Here is a 27,350-nt window from a genome sequence, read left to right as displayed (position 1 = left end):
GTGGTGAGGCTATTAATTCTTAAAGTGGAACTTGATTCGGAAAATTAAGTCCTGATCAGGGGCGGACTGACCATTTGGAAACTCGGGCACTGCCCGAGGGCCCGGGGTCAGTAGAGGGCCCCATGAGATGCCCCTGGTACCTTTTTCATAGGCTTTTTTGAGTTTGGGCAAGGACACAGGAGCCCCATAATCCCCTATTGCCCAGGGGCCCCATAAGTTTTTAGTCCGCCCCTGGTCCTGATAGATCACTTCAGGTTGGCCCCTTTTACAGGTATAGCTATGTAAACATTAAAAATAAGTGTCTATACCAGTGACGGCGAACCTTTTTGAGCCGAGTGCCCAAACTGCAACACAAAACCAACTTATTTATTTCAAAGTGCCAACGCTGCAGCTAAACCTGAATACTGAGGTTTTAGTTTAGAAAAAAACAACTCATACATGTCCTAAAATAAAAACACAATAACTGAGCTTTCAATGATACAGTTTTTTATTGAAAAAGAAAAAACATAATTTCTACATGTGCAAGTATTTTTCCTCTTGGAATGATCTTCCACTATCTGTTTTCAGTTTTGCTTTCTTTGCCGTGCTCATTTTTAGGTGCTCAACACTTGGAGTCTAGAAAAACACAAAAATAACAACAATTATTTACTAATCCCACACATATATGTCTTTAAATGTTCTCAAAATATGGCTATATACAAGTCTGTACGAGAGCAATTTACATTTTTGTAGACAGATATAGGCATTGCCATAGTCCAACATCCTGTGGAACAACAAGACGCACTATGCCTGGGTAAGAAATCCTCATGGTGACACTGCTCTGCTGGCTCTGGAAGTGAGCTGTGTGTGTGAAGGATCCAGAAGAGTGGGCTGGAACGCTCAGGAGCCAGGTGTCAGGCATGATGACGTCACTGGACGAGCTGCGATTCGGTTCGAGTTTGCGCATTGGCGATGGCTGCTGGGGGGGATAGTGATCCGCTCGAGTGCACACAGAGAGGGCTCTGCATGCCAGCTGTGGCACTTGTGCCATAGGTTCGCCATCGATAGTCTATACTGTTTAAAATCCAGTAACCCACTGTCTCTCTCCCTTTCTCAGAGAGGGCTCTGCACATGCTCAGTTTCTCTCCATTTTTAGGCACTTTAAGGTACTGATGAATTTGTAGAGGCCAATCTGCTGACAGTCTTAAAGAGGAATTTAACCCTCCTATCCTTCACTCTGCATTCACACTTCAGCGATTTGTAGCTTGAAGTTCGAAGCTCCAAAAAACGCTAAAATGTAAAAAATCAGTTGTCCTGATTGTGTGAACAGACACCATAGAGAACAAATTGATTTTTTTTAAGTTTCAGCGGTTTTGGAGCTTCGAACTTCAAGCTACAAATCACTCAAGTGTGTATGCAGCCTAAAAGCCAAGGAAGCTGCTTCTGTTTGATCTGCAACTGGCATGGTGCTCCACACGTGATCAGTTATGACACCAGCCATTCAATAGTTTGACAGTTTAGCTGAGGAAACAAGCAGATGTGATAATTAGCAATCCCGGTATTCCAGGAATTTAACGTTTTTAAATCAATGGGTTTAGTTCTGCTTTATGATTTACTTCTGCTCAGGGACTTTGGGCTTCAGCAAAATGGCAGCCTCCAGCAAGAAGAAAGAGGAGCAATGCTGGAGACAATTTACAGCACACACTCATTTTGGTAGCATAATTATTCATGTGGAATGCGTGTTCCTTGATAAAGAACAGTTATTATGGCTAAACTTCTGCTTTAAAGCTAGGTTCACACTTGCCCATAGTCTGTGAGCTGGTTGTGGGTGGAATCGCACCTGTTCCTGCACCGGCAGCTAAATCGCACTGCTCTTACGAGATGCACAGGGCTGCCACTCATTCCTAATGGCACCCCCACGTATCTCAGCCTGCAGCATATTTGCAGGTGGAGGAACCACAGAGAAATAGCATGGTCAAAAAGACCATGTGATTTCCTTTCGGCTGCGTTTTTAAAAAGATGCAAGCAAAAGTATTAATCCCCCTGCGCTCCACTGGTAGTGATGTAAGATAAATCCAAGCTGCTATCACCTATTACCTTATATCTGAGGATATACAATAAGCTACAATGTTGGTGAAGCGCTGCGCATATACAACAATCAAATAAATATATCTTTAGAGTATCTATATAAAAAGATCACCAAAAATATATGTAAATAGGCAAACCATGCATTTAAAAAATATATAATATTCTAGATCATCAGGTGAAAACAGTGGGAAAAAGCCAAAGAAAAGAAAACTAATGCAACCACTACATCTAATAATTGGTAAGCTGCAATATATTACATTTTTGGTTTTGAGTTTAACACTGCTTTAACCGCTTTCCAAGTGTGCTAAAGCCGACAGAAGGCTACAGCGTGGTTGTCCAGTTCTGGGAGGGCATCCATGGACATCCTCCCAGAACGCACCCCCTCAGTGGTGCCCACCCGATGCTGCCAGTGATCGCTGTGTCCTATGACCAGCAAGTGTCAAAGAGGACATCTGCACTGATAATCAGGGCACTGATGATCAGTGCTGCCCAGCAGTGCCACCCATCAGTGCCCAGCAGCACGCCAGTCAGTGCTGTCAGTCAGTGGCACCCATCAATGCCCATCAATATTGCCTATCAGTGCCGCCTATCAGTGTAGAATCATTAGTGCCTCCTCATCAATGCCCACCAGTGCTGCCTCATCAGTGCCATCTCACCAGTGCAGCCTATCAGTGCCCATCAGTGCTTCCTCATCAGTGCCCATCAGTGCAGCCTTATCAACGCACATCAGTGAAGGAGGAAAATTACTTGTTTGCAAAAGTTTATAATAGAAACAAAGAAAAACTTTTTTTTTAATTTTTTGCAGTTTTTTTGTTTATAGTGCAAAAAATAAAACACCCAGTGGCGAATAAATATTTAAATAATTAAATACCACCAAAAGAAAGCTCTATTTGTGTGAAAAAAGTTACAAAAATTTAATTTGGGTTCAATGTTGCATGACCGTGCAATTGTTATTCAAAGTGCAACAGCACTGAAAGCTGAAAATTGGCCTGGGCAGGAAGGGGGTATAAGTGCCCAGTAGTCAAGTGGTTAATGGCACCCCCATGTTTTTGCTAACACACATGTCTTTCCATGTGCCAAAATGCACGATGCCGCAGCACCATGCGGTTCAGTGTGGCACAATTTTGCAAAAGGGTCATGTACTTTTGCGCATTTCTTGCATGTAGGGCAACCCACTAAAATGAATGGGCCGTCCTACGCACATTGCATGGAAAAGCGCGCTTGCTCCGTCGCTCCTGCATGCTGTGAACCGCGTTGAACCTGTACTTCGTAGATGGGTGGGTGGGTTTCATGAGCTTGGGGGTCATAACTATTGTCCGCTGCCATTGCTAAGTCCCGACCCAGATCCCCGAATGTGTCTTGTGGTCAGGAGTAGCTGCCAGACCTGTACCAATTGAATGTGCGGCTCTCCTCATCCAAGATAAGGAATCCCAATCTGAGAGAGCCTTTGATGTTTTCATTAAAAGAAATACATTCATTGCAGCACTGCCTGGCGGTATCGCAATATTCTAATATTACAAAGAGGGGCAGAAAAGGCCTCGATCCATCAGTCCATGTCATTCCATGTATTTTAATGTCAGCTACTGGGCTCCGGATTTCTCGCAGCTTTTCCCAATAGTCTATAAATACCCAAGCCGGTTATTTAATTTTAGCTGCCATCCACGAGGTGACACGTTTGTGGCTGTGCAATCAGGCGTATATTGTGCTGGGTGGTGTTCTTTCTCAAATTCTGTTGGAAGGGACTGAGGCTGGCTGACTTCCTGTGAATAGAAACAAGAGCTTACAGAATGACGCTGATGACTGGGCACAGGATGGCTGGCACAGGCGATGGGCACTGAAGACCAGCTCTATATTCAGTTCACAAACCGCCACAGCCAGATAGACAACAAGAGGCCGTATATCTTGAAGAAGATGTAAAGCCAGCCTGGGTGACATTTCTTTTCATTTATTCTGTGCACCATAAACAATTGTCATGAAAAATAATTCTTGTTTTTATCCTTTGTTACAGATCAGTGCTGCTTATCTCCTGTAGCCTATTAGAAGCCATTTTCTGTCTACATGCATCATGGCATTTCCCAGGGCTGGGTTCCTGCTGGTGACAACAAATGGATCATGTCCATGTAAGTTGTGTTGTCTCCATTAGAAGGGAGCTAGAATGATTGCTCTCGCTCTGATATTCATCATGATACCTCACATGTGTGGCGTGATCGCTGTTTACGTATGCGCAGAGGACCCATACATGCATTCGCCTTTGAACAAGCATGGGAGGATGGGGGAGCTCGGTTTACGAATGCCTCGGTTAACCTAATTTTCGATTTACGAATGAAAATCCATTGAAAATAATGCCTCGGTTTACGAAGTTTTTCGCAATATGAAGTGTATGTCGGTGCCGATTTTTAAATGCAATTGCCGGCTTTTTTTTCTTCACTATAGCATACAGAACTGTCACTTTCCCTGGAGTTAAAAGAAGCTTTGTTTCTTTTAACCACTTCCCGACCAGCTGTTGTATATAAATGGCCGGATGGTGGCACTGCAGGGTCGGGTGGCCCGGGGAGCACGCAGCACCGCGATCCGGTGCCCGCTGTGTCCTCCGGACACAGTGAAACACCGACCGTCGGACAGGACCTCTGTGTGAGGTCCCAATCATGTGATCACTGATTGGCCAATCAGTGATCACATGCAAAGTAGTAAGCAAGATGTCACTTGTTGTAAAAGATGTAAAAAAAAATAATAATAAAATAAATAATGATATAAAAAAAAAAAAAAATGTAAAAAAAAGTTTAAAAATTATAATTTTTGGTTATAAACTAATTTGGCTATTTTTTTTTTACTAAAAAGATAACAGAATACATTTTGGCCAAGATTTATGATGAAATATTATTTATTTACAAAATTTTTTAAGAAAAACACTTTTTTTCAAAATTTTTGGACATTTTCATTTACATAGCAAAAAAATAAAAATCCCAGCGGTGAATAAATACCACCAAAGTAAAGCTTTATCTGTCTCAAAAAAAAAGTAAAAAATTCATATGGGTACAGTGTTGCATGACCGCGCAATTGTCATTCAAAGTGTGATAGTGCTGAAAGCTGGAAATTGCCCTGGTCAGGAAGGGGGTAAAAATGTCCGGACTGGAAGTGGTTAAGAAACTTAAAGGAAACATTGTTTCTTTTAACTTGGGGAAATAAGCTAAAAAGAAACTTTCTCTCTTTTAGCTGGGGGGAAAGTGACAGCTGAATCTCTGAGCTATAGTGAAGAAAAAAAAAAGCGGTAAATACATTTAAAAACTGGCACTGACCTATAATGGCAGTGTCTTTTTTTAACTTTTTTTCTGATCTCTGGAACAGATTAATTGGTTTTCAATGCATTCCTATGGGAAACCACGTTTCGGTTTCCGAATTTTTCACAATACAAAACGTCCCAGAGAACGCATTACATTTATAAACCGGGGTACACCTGTATATGTGGAAGTCACGTGTTACCGTGACGCAACGCGTCGGCACGCGAGGAGGATTCTGGGAGCGCGGTGACGTCATTTCCGGCGTGGCGGCCATATTTGAAATCCCTATATCAAAATACCCATGCAGGAGATTTATAGCATGGGGTATTGAAGGCCTGTGAGAAGACGAATTTAAATGTGAGTGGGCAATCTTTTTCATACTTACATCAGTAAATAAACAGGTTTACACTATGTTAGTCTCTCTTGTTTATATATGAACCGAGGAGCTGACTGCTGATAGAGTATTAGAGGCGAGGCCCTGGTGAGCTATCAAAGAGGTGTCCTGTTTGAAGCGAGCTGACCCTGTGGGGTCGGGATAAGGAGGTGAGAGGCCATCACGGCTAAAGTTTGGAGTTACACAGTGTGGTCACGTGTGACACATGCATGAAGATTGAAGAAAAATAGTTTTTTGTTGCATTTGGACAATATATTTATTTTCTGTGGATTTATTTATCAATAGATGGTTGGAGTGATTAAGATTAGCACTATTTTGCACTTTATTTGTAAGAATTGGAATACACGGTTTGCACCTTCTTTTTGTATGCACTATTTTGCACATTAATTTAGTACCTTGTGGTATTATTTGGAGCACTTGTATAATTAATGTTGCACTTTATATTTATAATTATTTAGTACATTTAGAGATAGCGCTGCACTTTATATATACACCTGTATATGTGATTTTTCAGTTCCGGGAAAAATCTGGGTCCTGGCCGGTTATTATTCTCTGGCACCCGGTGATCACCGAGTATCTCCAACAGGGGAGAGACCTGTATATAAATGATACAGATCTCTCCGCTGTCTGCTCCTGCACACTGTTTAGCAGAGCAAAGCCATACACACAGCCCCCATAGTGAAACAGCACACAGTTAACCCTTTGATCGCCTTAGATGTTAACCCCTTCCTGCCCAGTGCCATTAACACAGTGTCAGTGCTTTTTATTAGCACTGATCACTGTATAGGTGTCACTGGGGATGTCAGTGACACCAAGTCAGTTCCTGCCAGTGTCAGAATGCCTGCCGCAGTCCCACTATAAGTCGCTGATAACCGCCATTACTAGTAAAAAAAAATATATACCGCCATTTGTAAACACTATAACTTTCACGTAAACCAATTAATTTACACGTATTGGGATTTTTTTTAGCAAAGACATGCAGCAAAATACATTTTGCCATTAATTTATGACTAAATTTTTTACTGGACATGTTTTAATAGCAAAAAGTCAAAAATATTGTTTTTTTCTCAAAATTGTCGTTTTTTTTAATTTATAGTGCAAAAAATAAAAACCAGACAGGCGATCAAACACCACAGAAAAAAAGCTCTAACACAGCACCGTATCGCAAAAAATGGCCTGGTCAGGAAAGGGGGGGGGGGGGTATATCCTCTGGATGGCAAGTGGTTAAAATCTTTTTTATCATTTATTTACTTTTTTTTTATTTTTACACTGTCTTTTTGATTTTTTTTTATCACTTTTATTGCTGTCACAAGATATGTAAACATCCCTTGTGACAACAATCAGCAGTGACAGGTCCTCTTCACAGAGACATCTGGGGTCTATCAGACCCCAGTTGTCTTCTCTGCCCTTAACAGCATCAGTTCAGACCAAGAGCGCTCTGATCCCATACTTGTACAAGCTGCTAATAGCATGTAAACAAAGGACCACAAGTGGAAGTGACAAAATACCGGCTGCTTCCAGTTCCTAATACCAGAGGGTTGACCAGAGACGGTCTAAGCCGCAGAAACCTCTATGGTAAGCCGGCCCAACTGCTAACTTCAGTGCCGGGCTCCCTGATCGCATGGGTGAGCCCACCGCCTGTAAAAGCCGTACAGCAGCAAATCACCCGCTAGGATGGCTTTTACATTAAAGGGAATCTCAGGCTGAAAACAAGAATACCGGGATTGTTCCGGTAGAACCTCTTTCACTAGAGGATATACAGGAACGTCCTATGGGAAGGAAGTGGTTAATCATAGCTAGGATATACACTTTTAGGATCCTGTCGGGAGCCAACTTTGCTACGATTTGGCACAGCTTCCTAGGCTTGCAGAAGTCACAACCTCAGCAGCGAGTTGTTGTCTAGCCTGATTAGGAGTCTTCGGTGGCGTCCATTATTGATGATGGCTAATAAGCTTGAAACATCTGCATGCCCTTTACAATAAACAGCTGCAACATGACGATCAAACAAGGGCAATCCTAGCCTTAATCCTTTGTAAACGAAGCCATGTGAGTGCCATGTGGCCACCTTAAAGCAGAGCTCCACCCAAAAGGGGATGTTCTGCTTTAAGGACTGCTCCCCCACTCCCCATTAAGGATTGGCACCTTTGGGGAGTGGGGGGGTGGGTACCCAAATTAGACAGGTACCCGCTCCCACTTCCAGTCTGATCGCCTAGGCGATCGGAAGCGGAAGGTGTCCTCCCTCGCTGCAGTCTTTTGGGACACGTGACAGGTCCCAGTAGACTACAGGACAATTCACGAAGCGCAGCGCTTCTCGCACATGCGCAGTGGGTACCTGGCTATGAAGCCACAAGCTGTCACAGCCGGGTGCCCACACTGAAGATGCCGGCCTCCTGGAATCCAGGGCGGCCGGTGAAACGAGCTGCGGGGGGCACACCACGGGACTGAGGGACAGGTAAATAAGTGACTGTTTTTTAAAAGTCAGCAGCTACAATTTTTGTAGCTGCTGACTTTTATTTTTTGACAGGGTGAGTGTAACTCCGGTTTAAGGTCTCATTTATATTGATGATGATGTCTGTATAGTGTGAATGGGACATTTTTTTTTTCTTCCAGGAGCTGTGTGCTGGCAGCCCATTGAAGTCTATTAGGTTGCACGGCTGCAGAGCTGCTCCTCCTAAAGTGCATGGTCCTCAAGCGCACATGGGTTTATTTACTAAAGCTGGTTCACTCAGAATCTCATGCACTTCTGCATGGAAACCAATCAGCTTACAGATTTTATTGCTAAAGCTTAATTGAACAAACTGAGGTTAGAAGCTGATTGGCTACCATGTACAGGTGCACCAGATCCTGAGTGATCCAGCTTTAATAAATCCCCCGCACACTGTCTGCATTCGGGGCTGCTGAAGTTCAACATGATGTACACTGAACTGAAGATGGATGTGGAAACTCTGTAACTGGAATAAGTATTTATCAGGTTTTCTTCAAAAAATGTGACCGAAATGATGATGCCCATCTGAAGGGACCCTTACAATGTAACCACCCTACACCCTGCAGGCCAAACCGTTAAAGGTTGTCTATTTAACCACTTCCCGTCTGGTCCATGTATATAAACGGCCACACGGGAGCAGCGCAGGGGCGGGTGACCGTTTATAAACATCCTCCCCGCCCCCTGCTTGTGTGTGCTTCATGGGAGCACGCAGCACTGTGATCCAGTGCCCGCTGTATCCTCCGAACCTCTATGCGAGGTCCCGATCATGTGATCACTGATTGGCCAATCAGTGATCACATGAATAGTAGTAAGCAAGATATCACTTCTGACATCATTGCTTACTATGTGTGAAATCTGTGAATGATCACAGAGATCACATGGTACAAGGCTATTCACAACAGCTTTGTACCATGTGACAACCTGTGACCAATCACAGCTCATACAGTATTTCTCAATGGCTGCAAGAATGCAGCCAGAGAGAAGGAGAAATTATTGCTTTTACAGCCTTTATGAGTGTAAAAGCAATCAGTGTAAAAAAAAAAAATCTTCATCACCCCCCCACAAGTAGAACAGTGTCACTGTGGTGACACTGTACTGCTAGGGTGACAGTATGTTAAAAAAGAAAAAAACCCCATAAATAATAATAAAAAAAGAAAAAGCGTAAAAACAAAATTTTGAAAAATTATAATTTTTGGTTATAAACTAATTTGGGTTATTTTTTTTTTACTAAAAAGATAACAGAATACATTTTGGCCAAGATTTATGAAGAAAGATTATTTATTTGAAAAATTTTATAAGAAAAACCTTTTTTCAAAATTTTTGGACTTTTTTCATTTATATAGCAGAAAAAAAAATCCTAGTGGTGAATATATACCACCAAAATAAAGTTTTATCTGTTTCAAAAAAATGCAAAAAAATTCATATGGGTACAGTGTTGCATGATCGCGTAAAAGCTGGAAATTGGCTTGGGCAGGAAGGGGGTGAAAGTGTCCGGACTTGAAGTGGTTAAGGCTCGGTTCACACTGCTGTGCCTTGGGATCCGACTTGTGAGACTCCAGGGTGCATGACATGTGAAATCCCATGTTACCCGAAGTTCACAACAAAGCATTTTCCGTAGCGTTTTGCAGAAACGCAGTACAGTCCATTTAACATGATTTCCTATGGGACACGTTCCCATATCTGCGTTTTCACTCGGTGTGTTTTTTGGAAAGGGTCAGTGGCTTTTTTGAACGCAAACAGTTACGTTTTTGGTTCTATAGACTTCAATGGAAACACTGCAGAAAAGCATGTTGTGCATTTCTGCCGCATTTGTGATGCGTTTTGTGTTGTAAATCTGCCTAGCAACAAAAAAAAAAAAAAACCCAGCAAAACGCAGCAAGAACACAGGTGCAAAAACACAAAACGCAATGCAGAAATGGCTCAAATGCAAACAGCATAGCTGTGAATCTAGCCTTAGTCAAGGAGAGCGGTCTTGAGGAGCAATACTGAAGTCGCTCCAACTTTAGAAAAGGTTTCTTTACTACTTCAAGGTGATTTTTATCTGACTTGTGCCCATAGACTTTAACCACTTGCCTACTGGGATTTTTTAATCCCCTTCCTATCCAGGCCAATTTTCAGCTTTCAGCGCTGTTGCACTTTGAATGACAATTGCGCGGTCATGCAACACTGTACCATATTACATTTTTATCATTTTTTTTTTCATACAAATAGAACTTCTTTTGGTGGTATTTAATCACCACAAAAAATAGCAAAACTTTTGAAAAAAAAGTTTTTATTTGTTTCTATTATAACATTTTGCAAACAGGTAATTTTTCTCCTTCACTGATGTGCGTTGATGAGGCTGCACTGATAAGCAGGACTGATGGGCACTGATGAGGTGGCACTGATAGGCTGAACTGATGATGCAGCATTGGTGATGCTGCATTCATATGCGGCACTGATAGGCGGAATTGATGGGCACTAATAGGTAGCACTGAAGGGCACTGACTGGTGGCACCAACAGGCACAGATTGGCAGCACTGCTGGGGAGCACTGAGCAATGTTGGGCACTGATGGGCAGCACTGTTGGGCATTTTTGGGGCTGCACTTATAATCAGGGGACTGTGACAGCATGAGGAAAGTACTGCCAATAACCGGCAAGTGTATTTACATGATGATCAACCGTGATTGGACACAGCTAATCACATGGTAAAAGGCTGCTGTGATTGGCCCTTTACCATGTCATGTGATCAGCTGTGTTCAAAGGACACAGCAATCACAGACAGCACTGGGTGCGCACCGCTGGGGACACATCATAGGACACTCTGCCAGAACTGGACGACCACGCTGTAGCCGTCATTCGGCTATAGACCGGTAAGAAAGTGGTTACTGGAAGTCGCCTCCAAGTCGAATCCTCATCTATATTGATGTGATTTGGATCCAACATTACTGGAAGATTACCCTGGCAAAGTCCCATGGAAGGAAAGCCATACATCAAGTTGCATCAAAGCCGCATCAAGTCACCAGTAAATCGCCTGGCAAAGTCGCACTGTAAGTTGCGTGACTTTAGGTCGCAGTAGTGTAAACTGAGCCTAAAAGAAAGCCATATTTATTTGTGTTCAAAGTTTTAAACTGATGTTTTCTATATAATGGATTTCCAAAGCACTATGAATGCATTAAAGAAACAGCACAACTGATGCTCTCTTTCAGGCACAACTCTGTCACTGAAAGTTCATATTAAATTGGTATTAGACCCAAAAGCAAACATTTATTATTCCAGCTTACCAATTCTTAGATATGGTGGCTGCATCAGTTTTATTATTTAGGCTCTCTTCTATTTTAACTTGGTGATCCAGCCAGTAAGTCTGTTGTTTTTCAAGAGAGAAAACTCTCTAATAGATGTATCAGTTTGCAGGGATTAGACAAACCAGTTAACACTGACAGGGGTGCTTACAATGTTCAGCTTTATTTAGGTAAAACCTTTATCCCAAATAAGTGTGAGCTGGCATTTGGCTTCAATATATTAGTGTATCTAAATCAGCTAGTACATCTAACATGCCCCTCCCCCCCAGACTGACAATGCTGCTGTCCAAATGTGACCCCTGTGCTCCTTCATCCAGAGTGGGGGCACTCCAGTACAGGAGGTGTGTTACTGGCCATATCACCAGGTGAAAACAGAGGGAAATGCCTTAAAAAGAAACTAATGCAGGCACCACATCTAAAGATTGAGCTGCAGTATAGCACATTGTTGGTTTTTGTAATTAATACCGCTTTAAGCTGTTCAATATGAACACAATCACTGTGATAAGTCATTCAGTTCTGCAACTAAGCTACTGGTTTCTGTAGTCAGGCAGTAGGTGGGGAGAGCAATGAAAGGAGACCTCCACCTGCTGGCTGGATAACAGAATGGATAATATCTGTACACAATTGGGGGGATATACTGAAACCGGAGATTGGAAAATCAGCTTCCATGCTTTTTTGGCAAACCTTAACTGAACAAGCTGAAGTTAGAAGCTGATTGGCTACCATGCACAGCTGCACTCTCCAGTTTTAGTAACTCAAACCCAATGTCACATTGATTAAATTTTATATATATATATATATATATATATATATATACACACACAAATACACTATATTGCCAAAAGTAATGGGCCAGCCCTCTAAATCATTGGATTAAGGTGTTCAAATCACCTCCATGGTCACAGGTGTATAAAATCAAGCCCCTAGGCATGCAGACTGCTTCTACACACATTTGTGAAAGAATGGGTTGCTCTCAAGAGCTCAGTGAATCCAAGCGTGGTACCGTGATAGGTTGCCACCTGTGCAATAAGTCCATCCAGGAAAATTTCCTTGCTATTAAATATTCCACGATCAACTGTTAGTGGTATTGTAACAAAGTGGAAGAACAACAGCAACTCAGCCACGAAGTGGTAGGCCACGTAAAATGACAGAGCGGGGTCAGCGCATGCTGAAGCGCACAGTGCGCAGAAATCGCCAACTGTCTGCAGAGTAAATAGCTAAAGACCTCCAAACTTTGTGTGGCCTTCAGATTAGCACAACAACAGTGCATAGAGAGCTTCATGGAATGGGTTTCCATGGCCGAGCAGCTGCATCCAAGCCTTACATCACCAAGTGCAATGCAAAGCACTGGATGCAGTGGTGTAAAGCACGCCGCCACGGGACTCTAGAGCACTGGAGACATGTTCTCTGAAGTGACCAATCACGCTTCACTGTCTGGCAATCCGATGGACGTGTCTCAGTTTGGCAGTTGCCAGGAGAACAGTACTTGCCTGACTACATTGTGCCAAGTGTAAAGTTTGGTGGAGGGGGGATTATGGTGTGGGGTTGTATTTCAAGGGTTGGGCGTGGCCCCCTAGTTACAATGAAGGGAACTCTTAAGCCGTCAGCATAAGAAGACATTCTAGACAATTTCATGCTCCCAACTTTGTGGGAACAGTTTGGGGATGGTCCCTTCCTGTTCCAACATGACTGCACCAGTGCACAAAGCAAGGCCCAGACATGAATGAGCCAGTTTGGGCTGGAGGAACTTGACTGGCCTGCCCAGAGTCCTGACCTCAACCCGATAGAACACCTTTGGGATGAATTAGAGCGGAGACTGAGAGCCAGGCCTTCTCGTCCGACATCAGTGCCTGACCTCACAAATGCGCTTCTGGAAGAATGGTCAAACCTTCCCATAGACACCCTCCTAAACCTTGTGGATGGCCTTTCTGTTTGCTGTGCAAACTTCCTAAGCATTGTTAAAATGGCTACAAAGCAGGAATGCATTAATCATTTATTGTCTGGTCACTTTCACCCCCTTCCTGCCCCAGCCAATTTTCAGCTTTCAGCGCTGTCACACTTTGAATGCCAATTACTCAGTCATGCAACACTGTACCCAAGAACATTTTTTTTATCATTTTTTGAGACAGATATAGCTTTCTTTTGGTGGTAATTCATCACCACTGTTTTTTTTGCAAAATAAATGAGAAAATACCAAACATCTTGAAAAAAAAAATGTGTTTTTCTTAGGTTTTGTTCAAAAATTTTGAAAATAAACAATCTTTCTTCATAAATTTAGGCCAAAATGTACTCTACTACATTACTTGGCAAAAAAGTAACCTAAGTGGTATATATTTTAGTCTTTGTAAAAGCTATAGAGCAGGGGTAGGCATAGGCAACCTTTCAGAGGTTGAGATCTACTGGGGGGGGGGGGTTCTAGTCAGCACCCTTAAAAACAAAACTAGAACAATAACGGCATGAAGAACAGATAGTGTGTCACAGTAGTGTCATCTGCCCCCCTTTACATCAACCCCCCCTACAGTAGTTTCCTCTGCCCCCTTCACGTCACTTCCCCCCACAGTAATGTCCTCTGCCCCCTTTCACATCAACCCCCCACAGTAGTGTCCTCTGAGCCCCTTTACATCAACCCCCCCTACAGTAGTGTCCTCTGCCCCCTTCACGTCACTTCCCCCCCACAGTAGTGTCCTTTGCCCCCTTCACATCAACCCCCCCCCACAGTAGTGTCCTCTGCCCCCCTCAATGTCACCCCCCCACTGTAGTGTCCTCTGCTCCTCCACTAGTGTCTTGTACCCTCTAATGCTGTATCCTTTGCCCCTTCACATCACCTCCCCTCCACTGTAGTGTTCTCTGCTCCCCATAGTAGTGTCCTGTACCCCCAAATCAGTGTCTTCTGCCCCCCTTCACATCACCCCCCCACTATGTAGTGCTCTTCACCCCACCCCAAAGCAGTGTCCTCTGCCCCCCACAAAGTGTCCTCTGCCTCCCATCCCCTAAAGCAGTGTCCTCTGTTCTTTTCTCATCAGAATCCCCCCCCAGTGTCTCCTGTGTCCCCTTCACATCACACATGTACGCGTGTACAGCAGAGCGGAGTTCAGAAGACAGCACAGTGCTGGGTGGAATGCAGGAGCTGCTGGAGTACATAATACCAACCTGGTGATTGGTTGCCAAGACTGCCTAGCAACAAATCACTGAGCAGCATCTGCCGCCCTCCATCCAGCACTATGCTGCCTCCCTCTCTCCACCCTGCAGGTAACATGTGAGCAGCAGAGGCTGGGGGGAGACAGAGCCGTGGTCAAGATTGAACTGTTGGCTTTCCGTGGTCGAGGGCTTGCCGACCCCCCACAACAGAGTCGACAAATCATGGTCTACATATTTGAAAATTGATCAGTCCTGATGTAGACGGCCTATCTCCTTTCTTGAGGCCTTAAAATTCCAGGACAGTACAAATACCACTCCCCCCCCCCAAAGACCCCTTTTTGTAAAGTAGACAGTCCAAGGTATTTATTAAGAAGCATGGCGAGTTTTTTGAAGCTGTAAATTTTGTGTCACAATTTTTTTTTAAATTAAGAGATTTTTTTTTTTTCACAAAGTTGTCATTTTAACAAGTTATTTCTCACATACAACATGGGCATAATTACAATGACACCTCAAAACACATTCTGCTATGCCTTCTGAGTATGGGGATACCACATGTGAGACTTTTTCTCAATCTAGATGCATAAAGAGGCCCATATTCCAAGGAGCACCTTCAAGTGTTCCATTGGCATAAATTACATATTTAATTTCCTGACTACTTATCACTTTTTTGGAGGCCCTGGAGCACTAAGAGAATGGAAAAACCCATACAATAACTTCATTTTGGAAAGCAAACACTCCAAGGTATTTTCTGAAAAGCATAGTGAGTTTGCCACAAGCTTTTGGGAATTGTGAAAAGAAGACGAAAATATCTTTTTACGCAAAGTTGGCAATTTATTAGTCACATACAAGATGGACATACATAGAATTACAACCCAAAACACATTCTGCTGTTCCTCCTGAGTATGAGGATACCACATATGTGAGAGTTTTTCAGTGTCTGGATTATATACCAGACATTGTATCTTGTGGATCACTAAAAAATCAACCAATTGTGTCAAAACCAATGTACTGTAATGATCAGGTCTATATGAGTGGTCAGGGAATATAGCATTGTGTAGAGTCACCTATAGCAGCCCCAGTTCCTATAAGCCAAGCAAGCCTAGCCTACTGGTACATGAAAGATCCCTGATAATCTCCATGATCTATGAAACCAGAAGCGACAAGCATTTTGTCCCTTTTGTTTCGGTTTGTTGTTTACAAGCCATTATAAGTTATGAAAGCATCTGATCAAACCGATCTCAGTTTGAGAGCAAAGGAGAGACCTGGGTCTAGTAGACCCCAGATCTCTTCAAAAGGAGGACCCCATGCTTATTGCTATCACAAGAGATGTTGTTCATCCCTCGTGATAGAAATAAAGTTGCAAAAAAAAAATAATAATAGAGACAGTGTAAAAAAATAAATTTAAATAAAATAAACAATAAAAAAAATGAAAGTGCCCCCTTCCCCCTGTGCTTATGCACAAATGCGAATGCTGGTCTAGCACACATGTAAACGGCAGTCGCACCAGACGTGAGGCAGCGCTGCAAACGTCTGAGCGAGAGAAAAAATTCTAGCACCCGACCTCCTGTGTGACTCTAAACTGGTAACCTGTAAAGGCTTTTAAAGCGTTGCCTATGGAGATTATTTAAGTACCATACTATGTCGCCATTCCATTGGGATTGCTTTTAGCAAATACATGTAGCAGAACACATTTTGGCCTAAATTTTTGATGAAAATGATTATTTAATTTTTTTTTACTGGACATTTTTAATAGCAAAAAGTTACAAAAAATTGTTTTTTTAATAAAAATTGTTGGTATTTTTTTGTTTATATGCACAGGCGATCAAATACCACCGAAAGAAAGTTCTATTTGTGGGAAAAAAGGACATAAATTTAATTTAGGTACAGTGTTGCATGACTGCGCAATTGTCAGTTAAAGTAACGCAACGCCATATTGCGAAAAATGGCCTGATCAGGAAGGGGGGTAAATCCTCTGGAGGGCAAGTGGTTAAAGTGCAATATGTTAGATATCTATTTACTTGGCGTAACATCATCTTTTATATTTTAAAAAACAATAGGGTATTATATTGTGTTTGTGTGCAGTAAAAGACAATAAAGTGTAATTTTTCCCAAATAATTGTGTTTAAAAAACGACTGCACAAATATCGTGTGATATAAAAATTGCAACAACCAACATTTTTTTCCCTGAGCCTTTGATTTCAGAAAATATATAATGTTTGGGGGTTCTAACTTATTATCTACAAAAAAAAGGTACATTGTACAGCGCTCAGCATAAATGACTACACTCCAACAGATCTGTCAGAAAAACTTTCCTTTCCTTTCAGAATCATTTACATGGGACACTATACTACAAAATACTCCCACAAATACAGGCCATTGAGTGCAAACAAGATTTGTTAATTTGCACACACGAAAAAGTATTTTTCCAAGCAAATTCATTCAAGACCATTTTGCAAAAATTAATACACCCCAATGAAAGTCTTAAGAGAAAAGCTACATTTTACACAACAAAATCCTAATTAACAAGAATTCAACTACAGGTGAGTCTAATTAGTCATTAAACACGTGTCCAGCAGAGAGTTGATTATAAAAGGGCGTTACTTAACATAGAACACCCCTTCCCATTTCATGCTGTCAGCAATGGCACCAAATGGAAGAGAAATGTCACAAGACCTGAGAAAGAAAATAATTTCTTTACACAAGAAAGGAGAAGGCTACGAGAAGATCAGTAAAGCTTTACTTATCAGTCAGAATACTGTAGCAAAAGCGATACAAAAACGTAACAAAGATGGAACTGCAACCATCTCACAGAGACGTCCAGGCCATCCACAGAAGTTAACACCTTGACAGGAGTGTCTTCTGAGGAGAAGGGTTGAAGAAAATCGCCATGCAAGTTCACAGCAGTTAGCTAAAGAAGTAGAAAGCCAAACTGGGGTGATTGTTTCCCGTGACACAATACGACATACACTGCAGAGAAATGGCATACATGGGTGTCATCGACAAAGAAAGCCTCTACTAAAGCCTATGCACAAAAAAAGCCTGCCTAGAAATTGCCAGGGCCCATGTTGAAAAAGAAGGCTACTAAATGTTTTTGGAACTTATGGCTTCAAAACTGTATGGTGTCGCAAAGGTGAGGAGTACAAAGCAAAATGCATGGTGCAGTGAAACATGGTGGAGGCAGTGTCCTTCTGTGTGGCTGCATGAGTGTTCCTGGGAGCTACATTTAATTGATGGTATCATGAATTTAACCACTAGCCTACTGGGCACTTATACCCCCTTCCTGCCCAGGCCAATTTGCAGCTTTCAGCGCTGTCACACTTTGAATGACAATTGCGCGGTCATGCAACACTGTACCCATATGACATTTTTATCATTTTTTTGAGACAGATAGAGCTTTCTTTTGGTGGTATTTAATCACCTCTGGGATTTTTATTTTTTCTTAAACAAACCAAAAACCACTGAAAATTTTGAAAAGAAAACGTTTTTTCTTAGTTTTTGTTATACAATTTTGTAAATAAGTGATTTTTCTCCTTCACTGATGTGCGCTATGAGGCTGCAGTGATGGACACTGATAGGCGGCACTGATGAGGAGGCACTCGTAGGTTGCACTGATGGGCATTGACAGGCATCACTGATGGGCACAGAAAGGCAGCACTGATACATGACACTGATATATAGCACTGATAGGCAGCAGTGACTGGCACTGTTAGGCGGCACTGACAGGCAACACTGATTGGCAGCACTTATAGGCATTGATAGGTGACACTGACTGGCACTGATGGGTGACATTGAAAGGCAGCTCTCCTCTTCTCTCGAGTTGTCAGCATGACAGCTCGAGAGGAGAGAAATGCTGATAACTGGCATTTCCGTGTTCACATGTGATCAGCTGTGATCGGACACAGGTGATCACATGACCGAGCCGACATCTTCGGCTCTTTCCGTGATCCACTGTGTCCGAGGGACACAGCGCACCGGCGATCGCTGCGCGCTCCCTGAGCCGCACATGCGCGGTGAGAATGAAAGGACGTCATATGACATCCTATCAGAACGAGAGAACTACCTTGTGCCCGTCACTGTACTATATGGCGGGCGGGAGGTGGTTAAAGATGTACTGCTCTATATTTAAAGAGAAGATGCTACCATCACTCCGTGCCCTTGGTCGTTGTGCACTTTTCCAACATGACAATGTTCCAAAACACACATCTAAGGCCACTGTTGCATTTCTGAAGCAGAACAAGGTGAAAGTGATTCAGTGGCCAAGTATGTCTCCTGATCTGAACCCAATCGAACAGCTATTGGCAATTCTGGAGACAAGTTGAGCATCACTCTCCATCCAGCATTCAGGCTCAAAAATAGGTTGAAGAATGGAAAAAGATCGATGTCGCCAACTTGTTCATTCCATGCCTAAACAACTTGGTGCTGTCTTTACAAATCATGGAGGTCATACAAAATACTAGATGTCATGGTTTTTGTTGTGGGGTGTATTCATTTTTGCATCAACTAATTTGAGTAAAACTGAAGATTTTGTAATCTATGTTATTTTAACCTTACTTTCATGTAAACAGCTAAACAAAAGTTCTCTAAAACTCAGTTTTGTCAAAATTTTAGAAATTGTTCTTGTGTTCATTGAGATATTGATTAAAATCTTACTTTCAAAAAGGGTGTACTCATTTATGCTGAGCACTGCGTATGAGAAGGGTCAGAATAGGCTTGGGAGTCAAGTGGTTAATTGGTGTGGCCAGGGGCAGACTGACAACTCATGGGGCCCCTGGGCAATAGGGGATCATGGGGCCCCTTTGTCCTTTCCCACACTCAAAGCACACCCAAAAAAGCCTATACAAAAGGTATAGGGGGCATTTCATGGGGCCCCCTACTGACCCCGGGCCCTCAGGCAGTGCCCGAGTGCTCAAATGGTCAGTCCGCCCCTGGGTGTGGCAGTGATCTGGGACAATATGAGTGGTGGGGCAGTAATCAGGAATTATATGACTGGTGTGGCCGTGAGCAGGGACTTCTTGACTATAAAAGCAATCACAGTGTAAAAGAAAAAAATCCTGATCACCCCCCACAAGACACAGTGTCACTATGGTGACACTGTACTGGTAAAGTGATGGTATGTTAATAAATAAATGTAAAAGAAAATTAAGTTATATATTTTATTTTTATGAAATTATGATTATTATACAGTATTTATAAAGTGCCAACAGTTTGCTCAGCGCTGTACATTACAATGGGAGACAGAAAATGCGACAGTACGATAACAATACAATGTGATATACGAGGGGTTCGAGGGCCCTGCTCTTTCGAGCTTACAATCTAGGAGGGAGGGGATAGTGGTACAGGAGGAAATGGCTGTGGGGGATAGAGTGGAGGAGGTTGTCAATTAGCAGGGGGTGGGGTAGGCTTCCCTGAAGAGGTTGCTTTTCAGGGTGTGCCTAAAGGAGAGTAGGTGATAGTCTGATGGATTGGGGTAGGGAGTTCCAGAGGATGGGTGACGCCCTGGAGAAGTCCTGGAGGCGGTCATGGGAGGAGGAGACCAGGGAACTAGAGAGGAGGTCTTGTGAGGAGCGAAGAGTGAGTGTTGGGTGGTATTTAGATATTAGGTCGGTGATGTAGTTTGGGGCAGTATGATGGACAGCTTTGTACGTCAGTGTTAGGATTTTGATCCGTTGGGCAATCGGAAGCCAGTGGAGGAATTGGCAGAGGGGGGTGGCGGGAACGGAGCGGTTGTTAAGGTGGATGAGTCTGGCTGACATATTCAGGATCGACTGAAGCGGGGATAGCCTGTGGCAAGGCAGGCCAGTGAGGAGGGAGTTGCAGTAATCGAGTCGTGATATGATGAGGGAGTGGATGAGCTGGTTAGTGGTTTCCGGGGTTAGGAACGTGCAGATTTTGGTGATGTTGCAGAGATGGAGTCTGCATGAGTTTGTTAGTGATTAGACTTGGGGCTGGAAGGATAGATTGAAGTCAAGTATGACCCTAAGTACTCTGGCTTGTGGGGCGGGCCTGATGGTGGCATTGTTGGACGTGATGGAGAAGTCAGTGGGGGATGGTGTGCGGGCTGGGTGGAAGACGAACAGCTCGGTTTTGGAGAGGTTCAGTTTAAGGAAGGGGAGCGACATCCAGTCTGTTATGTCGATCAGTAGGCTTGTGATTCGGGCGGAGACTGAGGGGGTGAGGCGAGGGGTGGAGAGATAGATTTGCGTGTCGTCGGTATAGAGGTGATAGTTGAAGCCATGAGAGTGTATGAGTTGGCCAAGGGAGGAGGTGTAGATGGAGAAGAGAAGGGGCCTGAGGACAGAGCCTTGAGGGACCCCAACAGAGAGGGGGAGTGAGGGGGAGATGGTAGCATTGTAGGTAACGCTCAAGGAGCGTTGTGATAGGTAGGACAAGAGCCAGGAGAGAGCGGAGTCTCTGAGGCCAAGGGAGTGTAGCTTTTTGAGGAGGAGGGGGTGGTCGACTGTGTCGAAGGCCGAGGAGAGGTCGAAGAGTATGAGCACTGAGTAGTGGCCGTTAGCTTTGGCGGTTAGCAGGTTTTTGGATAGTTTGAGTAAGGCAGTTTCAGTGTAGTGTAGGGGACGGAAGCCGGACTGTAGGGGATCGAGGAGGTTGTTGCTGTTGAGGTGGGAGCTTAGGCGATTGTAGACTAAATGCTCGAGGAGTTTAGATGTAAATGGCAGCAGGGAGATGGGTCTAAGGTTGTTCGGGTCATTTGGGTCCAGGGAGGGCTTTTTAAGTATAGGGGTGATGTGCGCGTGCTTCAGAGGGGAGGGGAATGCGCCGGAAGAGAGGGAGAGATTAAAGATGTGGGTGAGGGAGCGTAGGATGGAGGAGGAGGGAGGTCGTAGGAGTTGTGAGGGGATAGGGTCGAGGGGGCAGGTGGTGAGGCAGGCATTAGAGAAGACCTTGGTGACTTCCTCGATGGTAATAAGGTCGAAGGAGTGGAGTGTGGAGGGGGCTTCAGTGTGAGGAATGTTAGGTAGGGTGGAGGTCAGAACAGTGGTGAGGCAGAGGGGTGATGAGGGGGTTGCTGTGTGAGAGGGGACGGGTGGGGAGGAAGTTTGAGCAGCGGCGATGTCCCTGCGAATAGTGTCAATCTTCTTTTTGAAATGATAGGCAATCTCAAGGGCGGTGAGTGAGGTGCTGGGTGGAGGTGGGGGCGGAGAGAGTAGGGAGCTAAAGGTGGAGAAGAGCCGGCGAGGATTGGAGGAGAGGGTCTTGATGAGGGTCAGGAAGTAGGCTTGTTTGGCAGCGTAGATGGAGGAGGTGTAGAAGGCAGATTTATAGCAGGTGAAGGCTAGTTGGGATCTGGTTTTGCACCAGTCGCTCCAGCGCACGACTGTGTCATTTGAGAGCTTTGGTGTGTTCAGTCTGCCAGGGCTGGAGCGGTCGGGGTCTGATGTTACGTGTGGTTAAAGGTGCTAGCGAGTCAAGGGCGGCTGACAGCGAGTTGTTGTAGGCAGTCATGGCCAGGTCGGAGCAGGACAGGGGAAGGATGCTGTCATGGAGTTGATCAGCTGCAGAGTGGAGAGGGGCAGGGTTCAGGTTGCGGAGGTTACAGCTGGTGGTAGTATGACACTTGGAGGGGTAGGCGTCAGAGGACGAGGAGACAGAGAAAGTAATAAGGTGGTGGTCAGAGAGAGGGAAGGGGGTGTTAGTGAGGTTGTGGGGAGCACAGAGATGGGAGAAGACAAGGTCCAGGATGTTCCCGTCGGAGTGGGTGGTGGATTGTATGCACTGTGTAAGTGCAAAGGAGGAGGTTAGGTGGAGGAATTATTATGTGGCCGGGTTGTCGGTGTTGACAGGGATGTTGAAATCCCCAAGAATGATGGTGGGTAGCTCGGAGGAGAGAAAGAAGGGTAGCCAGGCGGAAAAGTCATCAAGGAAGGGGGATACGGGTCCAGGAGGCCGGTAGATTACAGCAATCCTCAGGGGGGTAGGGGAGAAAAGTTGGATGCAGTGGGCTTCGAAGGAAAAGGATAGAGGGGGGGGTTTGGGAGGACTCAGAAGGTGCTCTGCGGTGACAGGAGCAGACCAACCCCACCACCTTTACGACTGTTGGGTCTGGGTGAGTGGGTCCATATGAGACCTCCATAGGAGAGTGCACCAGGGGAGGTAGAGTCAGTGGCCTGGATCCAGGTTTCCGTGATCGCTAGGAGGTTGAGAGAGCGGGAAACAAAGAGGTCGTGGATGGCGGTAAGCTTGTTGCACACTGATCGGGCATTCAGGAGTGCACATGAAAACGGAGGAGTGGTTTTAGGGAGCAGGGGGACAGATATTAGGTAGAGGGGGTTGTGGTAGGATTTGGAAGTGGGAGGGTGCCCTGTGGGAGAGCGAGGTGGTGGAGGGCCAGGGGAGATGTTCCCCACTGTTAGGAGAAGGGTGAGAAAGGTGGCATGGGAGCGGGATGTGCAGGAGCGTGAAAGTCTACCAGTGGGGGTGTTCGGGTCAGTGGGAGGGTGGAATATTAGGAGGAATTGGGTGCCGTAGAGGGGTGAAGGAAGCAGTGAGGACACAATATGCAGTTGTTTGGGAGGAGCAGAGGAATATAGAGAAGGGATTTTGGGAACAGAGGAGAGGAATATGAGGAGGAGTGGAAGAGGCATTTAGGGAGGTACACGGGGTGGCAGATAGGTGCGGTGGGAGGCTTGGCTGTGGATAGTCCAGCATGCGGTGGAATAATCCCTTTTTTATCAAGAAACTATAGCAAACACAAGAATAAAACAAATGAAATCCATATTTGGTGTGATCACCCTTTGCCTGGAATACAGTGCTAATCCTCTTAGGTATACTGGCATACGGGGAAGCTGCACAGGTTTTTTACCTTAATGCAGTGAATGCAATAAAGTAAAAAAAACCTTCAGCCTTTAGAACCACTTTAATAGTTCACAATAGTATAAATAACTATAAATAACACCCAACACAGCTTGGGGGCCATAACACTCCTGCTTCAGCAGAACTTAGAAGGTGAAATATTCACTTGAAAGGACTCAAGTAAAGCTACAGTGCCTTGAAAAAGTATTCATACCCCCCCCAGGCCTCTCTCTCTCCGCTTCCCCCCCAAGGGCCTCGCTCTCCGGGTTCTGTCCCCCCCCTAAGGGCCTCGCTCTTTGGGTTCTGTCCCCCCCTAAGGACCACACCCCTTTGGGTTCTGTCCCCTCCTAAGGGCCTTGCTCTTCAGGTTCTGTCCTACCTACGGGCCTCGCTCTTTGGGTTCTGTCCCCCCCTAAGGGCCTCCCTCCCCGGGTTCTGTCCCCCCTAAGGGCCTTGCTCCCCGGGTTCTATCCCCCAACGACCTCGCTGTCCGGGTTCTGCCCCCCCCAAGGGCCTCGCTCTCCGGGTTCTGTCCCCCCATGAGGACCTCACTCTATGAGTTTATGTCCGCCCTAAGGGCCTCACTCTCCGGGTTCTGTCCCACCCTAAGGGCCTCGCTCTCTGGGTTCTGTCCCACCCTAAGGGCCACGCTTTGCGGGTTCTGTCCCCCTAAGAACCTCGCTCTCCGGGTTCTGTCCCCCCAAGAACCTCGCTCTCCGGATTCTGTCCCCCCCCCCCCCAAGGACCTCGCTCTCCGGGTTCTGTATCCCCTAAAGATCTCACTCTCCAGGTTCTGTACCCCAAGGACCTCACTCTCTGGGTTCTGTCCCCCCCAAGGACCTTGCTCTCCGGGTTCTGTCCCCTCATAAAGATCTCACTCTCCAGGGTTCTGTCCCCCCTAAGGACCTCACTCTCCGGGTTCTGTCCCCCCTAAAGACCTCACTCTCCAGGTTCTGTCCCCTCCTAAAGATCTCGCTCTCTGGGTTCTGTCCCCCCCTAAGGACCTCACTCTCCGGGTTCTGTCCCCCCCTAAGGACCTCACTCTCCGGGTTCTGTCCCCCCTAAAGACCTCTCTCCGGGTTCTGTCCCCCCCTAAGGACCTCGCTCTCCGGGTTCTGTCCCCCCTAAAGACCTCACTCTCTGGGTTCTGTCCCCTCCTAAAGATCTCGCTCTCCGGGTTCTGGTCCCCCCCTAAGGACCTCGCTCTCCAGGTTCTGTCCCCCCCTAAGGACCTCACTCTCCGGGTTCTGTCCCCCCTAAGGACCTCACTCTCCGGGATCTGTCATCTCCTAAAGATCTCACTCTCCGGGTTCTGTCCCCCCTAAAGACCTCTCTCCGGGTTCTGTCCCCCCCTAAGGACCTCGCTCTCCGGGTTCTGTCCCCCCTAAAGACCTCTCTCCGGGTTCTGTCCCTCCTAAAGATCTCGCTCTCCGGGTTCTGTCCCCCCCTAAGGACCTCGCTCTCCAGGTTCTGTCCCCCCCTAAGGACCTCTCTCCGGGATCTGTCATCTCCTAAAGATCTCACTCTCCGGGTTCTGTCCCCCCCTAAGGACCTCAACTCTTTGGGTTCTGCCCCCCCCATGTTCGGTGAAATATGGGAGACACTGTGAAGGACATCACGTGTTCTCCGCGTGCAGTTCTTCTGCTCGCCATTGGTGGCGCTGCACGTGTGACCGTTTACACACCGCGTACCCCACCATCACCGACTGCACCCCACATATACTCCGTGCCGGTCCCTACTATCCCCCTCCACACAGCCGGTAATCACACGGACTATATTCCGGTCACGGCTCCCCCGGGTAAGCGGACAGAGGCCGCTCCTTCCCACGCTCGGATCCCACCAATCAACGGGCGGCGTGCGGCGGTTGCTAGGCAGATTATGCTAATCCGGCCCAGGCCGCCATCTCTGCAGCTACCATTGTGAGGTGAGGACGGGTTGGCAATTTGCAGTGAAATGGTGAATTGTGGAGGGCGGAGGGGAGCGGCCGGGGCTTCGGGGGCTCGAAGTCCCCCCAAGGTAGGTGGTGGAGGGCTCGGGGAGGCGGGGGTCCGTGTGGGGCCCGGTTCGGGGGATGGTGGAGTCCTCGGCGGTCCCGCTCTGGGATGAGGGGGGTTCCGGGCGGGGTAGTCGCGCCCATGATGGCGGACGGGCCGGGATTCCGGGGCTGTGGAGGGGAGCGAGCGGCTCGGAGGGGTGTCGGGGGAGGGCCCGGTGGTCGGGTTGTTGGTGGGGCTGGGCGGGGGTCGGTGTGCTGGAGGCCGAGTCCAGGGATCGCCCCGCTGATGGTACAGTCCACCCCCCCGCCCCCTTCCAGGGGACTCCGCATCTTACCGGGAGGGGGGTGTGCGGGGCCCGCAGCAGGAGGGGGGCCGGTTACCCCGGGTGTAGGGGGAGGAAGGGGGGGGGGGGGAATATAGACAACGGAGAACCCGGATGTCAGGCCTCGGGGGGGCCACAAGGGGCGCCGCACACCCCGAAACCCGCTGGGTCCCCCCTACACCCCGAAATGGGATGACCTGTCCGAGCGACTTCCCGCCAAAACACCTGACAGGGGGGCGGAGCAGACAGGGGCCCTATTACGAGATAACTGGGGGGGCCCTCAGAAAGGGCCCTTCACTGATATTATAGAATGGGTGTCACAGGCACCTGTCTGGGGGCGGGCTCAGCTTTGTCCTTTGGTAGTGACCCTCCAGGGGCCCCTGTAGAAATCTAGAGTACTGGTGATAATACAATAATAATGGGCCCCTGGGTCGTCACTGCTGAAGGGGCTCCTAAGGGCTGATTGTCAGGGAGCTCAAAGGGTGGGGCTTAGCTGTGTCCTTTGGCTTTGAGTCTAGTGAGAATACTTATACTAGGCTTCCAGTACAGTAAGTGGCCCCTCCAGAGATGACATACCAGGGGCCCAACATTGGAGTACTAGTGAGAATACTTATACTAGGCTTCCAGTACAGTAAGTGGCCCCTCCAGAGATGACATACCAGGGGCCCAACATTGGAGTACTAGTGAGAATACTTATACTAGGCTTCCAGTACAATAATTATGGGCCCTGGCATTGCACTGTTAAGGGGGCCCCTAAGTGCTGATTGTCGAACTTGTTTGTCCTGGGGCCCCTCTAGTGGCAAGCTGTGCTGGGCCTATATAACTAGTATTAGCTCAGCATTGGAGGTTATGTGATCTTGTGTAGGGGCCCCTCCAGAACTGACATTCCAGGGGCCCAACATGAAAATCCAGAGTGCTGGTGATAATACAATAATAATGGGCCCCTGGGATGTCACTGGAAAGGGGGCCCCCCTGTCTGTGTTCCATGGGGAAGATTTACCCTCACTTCCTGTCCCACAAACACAACAGTAGTGAGGGGGCTTCTTCCTTGTCACTAGAACAGGTGCCCCCATTGGATGATCTCCCCTCATTTTCCTGTTCTGGTGACAACTAACATTTTGGATTCTCCTTCACTTTCTATCTTGGGGACACCACTATAAATAGAGCAAGTCTCCCTGACAGGGACACCGCAATAAAAACCAGACGGGTCTCCATTCTAAAGTTAAGGAAAAAAAATATTTTCTGTACACCTTGGTAGACGATCCTGTGTCCAGGAAACATCTGCCGGAGGTGTACCTGTCTGGGGGTGGCTGGAGAGAAGCGTACCTGTGCGGGGGTGGCTGGAGAGAAGCGTACCTGTGCGGGGGTGGCCAGAGAGAAGTGTACCTGTGCGGGGGGTGGCCGGAGCGAAGCGTACCTGTGCGGGGGGTGGCCGGAGCGAAGCGTACCTGTGCGGGGGGTGGCCGGAGAGAAGCTTACCTGTGCGGGGGGTGGCCGGAGAGAAGCTTACCTGTGCGGGGGGTGGCCGGAGAGAAGCTTACCTGTGCGGGGGGTGGCCGGAGAGAAGCTTACCTGT

General features: G+C 46.3%; 1 protein-coding gene and 1 long non-coding RNA gene across 3 annotated transcripts in view; one reads left to right on the top strand and one right to left on the bottom strand.

Annotated features, from left to right (window-relative positions):
* Positions 1-469: 469 nt before the first annotated feature.
* On the bottom strand, positions 470-25,701 carry LOC149438273 (uncharacterized). Its single transcript, XR_016307938.1, has 2 exons — positions 25,140-25,701; positions 470-615 (listed from the first exon to the last, which is right to left on the bottom strand). It is a non-coding gene; the product is annotated as an uncharacterized LOC149438273 (long non-coding RNA).
* The window catches only part of PRDM10 (PR/SET domain 10), a 99,245-nt gene continuing 97,038 nt past the window's right edge, over positions 25,144-27,350 (top strand). The window contains exon 1 of one of the 2 annotated variants that reach the window (XM_089660079.1): positions 25,144-25,379. The gene's annotated coding sequence lies outside the window, so the exon portion shown is untranslated. Of the gene's footprint in view, positions 25,472-27,350 lie in introns of both variants that reach the window. The other variant, XM_089660080.1, reaches the window with a different exon arrangement.

The sequence above is a fragment of the Staurois parvus genome, unplaced genomic scaffold (genome assembly GCF_062004578.1).
Source record: "Staurois parvus isolate SC_StPar_1 unplaced genomic scaffold, SC_StPar_1.0 ptg001200l, whole genome shotgun sequence".
Lineage (NCBI taxonomy): Eukaryota > Metazoa > Chordata > Amphibia > Anura > Ranidae > Staurois > Staurois parvus.
The sequence above is the reverse complement of the archived record's forward strand: the minus strand, read 5'-3'. Positions and strand labels throughout refer to the sequence as shown.